Here is a 3,659-nt window from a genome sequence, read left to right as displayed (position 1 = left end):
AGAGAGAGAGAGAGAGAGAGAGAGAGAGAGAGAGAGAGAGGAGGCTAGTTGCTAGTTACTAGTTATTCCAGTTATCCTGGGGCTAGTTTATAGGCCTCTAAAAGGGAGGAGACAAGTCCAAATCTTTCTACTCTCTATGCAGATGCAGATTCCCCCCTCTCCCCCTCCCCACCAGAGAGGGGGAGATTTCTAGTTCCAGAAACATTTGTAGCTCGCCCCATGCTAAGCAAAGGGTGCCAATGGCCTACAAGTTTCATTCTTTCATCCATGCAGATTCCTAATTCTCCACAAATTAGCAGATAACCTTCATGAAGTGCTGTAGCCAGGAAGATTTCTTAACCAGGTTAATACCCTGGTCATGCATCTGGTGTCAATGTTCTCTGCACTTAGTCTGGTACTCAGAAGATATATGCATAATCCATCACCAGTCTACACTCAAAGCTTTTTCAGCTTGGTAACATCTGCCAGAGCTGGTGATTCAATAGTATAATCCAAGGGAGCCCAAAGTTATCTCTACTCTAAAAAAGGAATTTAGTGGCAGCTCAACACACACATATGTCATATATATATATATATACACACATACACACACATATATACATATATACACATATATACCATATATAATAGGCTATGCATAATAAATGTGTAAGAATATGAAGGCTTTACAATGATATGCATGTATCTAATATGCATATATGTATACATACACACATCCTTATATAGGAGGCTATGCATTATTAGGATGTGGAGGCATTGCAATGACACGGCAATGATATATATGTGTCTAATATACATATATGTATATATACACACATTCTTGTATAGTAAGGTATGCATGAAAAATGTATAAATGTTAAAGCTTTGCAATGATTACTGTCTAAGGAGGTAGATAACATTCTTCTATACCAATGTTTCTGGTGTTGTCTGGAGGCTTATCAGAGGATCTCGGTAATTTGCGTGAAAATTACCTGAAAAACCTGAAACTATTTGTCAAGAGACATGATGGAAGTGGAATTTTTAAAATGGAAAAGTTTAAGAATATTTATCCCTTTCTGCCAGGAAGATTTAGCCAAGTATGATAATCACCTGGCAAATTAATTATCTGCCCCTTGAAGTAGGATGGGGTGGTGGCAGGGAAGCAAATCAGAGGGGGATGGGGAAAGATTTCTGGAAGTCTCACAATTGTTTTTAGTGAACAGATAGACAGTAGCTGTGGAACTGTTTGTCAAGAGAACTGATGCGTGTATGACCTTCCTAAGCTATGTGGCCTAAGGTTGGGTGGGACGGGGGTTTGCTGAGGTGCAGTGAGAGCAGGGCAGAGATTCAACAAATAAGGAAAAAACCCCCACAGAGCAGTGGTCATATGTAGAAAGGAGCAGAGAACAAAAGCAAAGGATGGAACATCAGTTTGTGGAGAAGAAAGTCACAGGATCACAGAGCAAGAGTTCCTCCCATGCTTGGAGCCCCAGATGCAACATACAGAAGAGGAAGCTGAACCTCAGATATGTCCATGATTTGCTCAAGTTCACATTAAGTGGTATTGTATGGCATCAAAGCATCAGCCACAGCTTTGGAGGTGGATGGAGTTCCAACAGAAGACAGCTGCAGAGACAGAAGCAGAGGAGGGCAGAGCCTCAGCAGACCACAGAGGCAGAAATGGAGGAGCAGGGGCAGAAGCGGAACAGAGAAGCAGCTGCAAGGAAGCTTGGACACCATGCAAGGAGCAGGCAGAGGTGGGGCTGGCTTCAGCAGTGAGCCTCAGCTGGTTGCTGGGAGACAGTTGTGAGAATGCAGACAGAAGAGGCTTTCCCAGCTGTGAGACAAGACAGACAGTATGGAAGCAGCCCTTCCTCACCTTGGAGCGTGAGCTTCTCAGGGATTTGTTTCCTTCTCCCAGCAGCACATAAAATTGTGAAGGGCTGGGAAAGGGAGCCCTTTTATAACTGGGCACTGAGGATGATTCCATCACTTTATTTCCATTGTTATTTACCTTGCTACGTGACTCAGTTGGATTCATGGTTCCTGCCTGCTCTGTTAGTAGACAATACACCAGATGGAGACTTGAAATTAATATTGGCCCCAGCGCTGAACCTAATTACAGAGCTGAGTACAATACCTATTACAAATAAGTGAATGAACGAATGACTATTGAATTGAATTGGATACTACCTTCTGCATGCTTGCATTTGAGGTGTTTCCAAGAGCCAGCTAGAGAAGTTGAGAGGCCCTACTGCCTGAGTCTTCCTTTGTTGTGGTTGTTGTTCAGTCACATCCAAATCTTTGTTACCCCATTTGGGGCTTTCTTGGCAAAGATATTGGGAGTGGTCTGCTATTTCCTTCTCCAGTTCATTTTACAGATGAGGGAACTGAGGCAGAGTTAAGTGACTTACCCAGGGTCATACAGCTAGTATGTGTCTGAGGCTGAATTTCAACTCAGGTCTTCCTGACTCCTGGCCCAGATGTCTATTCACTGGGTCACTTAGTTGCCCAGATAACATCGTCCTTTCTTTCAGCAATTTATTTCAAGATTCTTCAGAGAGAGCTCAGAGCTGTTTTTGCTTTACCCAGACATCCTTTCCTCTCCTTGAGGAATGTTAGATAGTATGCCTCCAGCTTCTTCAGCCCTTGTACACCCTTTCAGAGTGGACTCTGTCCCTGTTCTATTAAGAGGAAGCTGTAGTGGAAAGAGCCCTGGAATTAGAGTGATCTTTCATCTCCACCTAACAGACATTTATGAGATATCTGCTATAAGCAGGGTTCTCAACCGAAGAAGACCCAGATTGGAGTCCCATCTTCAATGCTTTACAGCTGTGTGACTCTGGGAAAGACTTTTTTAAACCTCTTTATTTCTCAGTTTTCACATTTGTAAAATAGGGGTTTATTATACTTGTAATACTTATGGAATTGCTGTGAGGAAAGTACCTAAGTACCATAGAGTGCTAATTTAATGTTATTTATAATTTAATATTATTCTTATTTACTGTTATTATTATTCCTTTTTCCCTAGTCCCTAGGTTTGGCCTTTGATTCCCAGGTAACCTTGGCTCCAAGGATCTGCTCTGCCAGGCCACTGCCCAGGTTGAAGCCTTTTCTGTTACTTTAGCATTCAACCTTATATTATAGGCATCTGTGCCAAGACTTTCTGTAAATCCAAACAGAATAGGGTACCTTCTTTCTTTGAAAGTTGGTTTGAATTTGTAGGACTTTGATCATAAATACAGTTGATACCACACTAGTTAAATTTTGTTCATATGTGCACTGGAGGAGGCACCCACATTGTTAAGCTTAGAAAAGCACCGAAGTACTATATGTAGTCCATCTTCACAGGGAAGATGGGAGATGGTGGTTTTAGGATTCCAGAATCATAGAATTTTAGCACTAAAAGTGACCTGAGAGATTATTAGTATAACCCCTTTATTTTATAGGCATAGAATCTGACTGGCCCAAGGTCATACAATAGTTAATGGCGAGGGCAGTGCCGGAACCCAGGTCTCTTGACTCCCAGGCTAGTAGTCTTTGTCCTGTAACTTCACTCTTTTGTTTAAAGAAGTGAATAATTCAAAGACTGCAAATGTCCCTTCCAATGCTGAGAGTCTACAATTCTATGACATTTGGGAAAATATCCAGGTTTAGAAACTATAGATATCTTAGTTGTC

This window comes from Petaurus breviceps, unplaced genomic scaffold (assembly GCF_028583685.1).
Source record: "Petaurus breviceps papuanus isolate PSGF00001 unplaced genomic scaffold, PetGlider_PUasm1.0 90504, whole genome shotgun sequence".
In the NCBI taxonomy this organism is placed as follows: Eukaryota; Metazoa; Chordata; class Mammalia; order Diprotodontia; family Petauridae; genus Petaurus; species Petaurus breviceps.
This window is presented reverse-complemented; position numbering follows the sequence as displayed.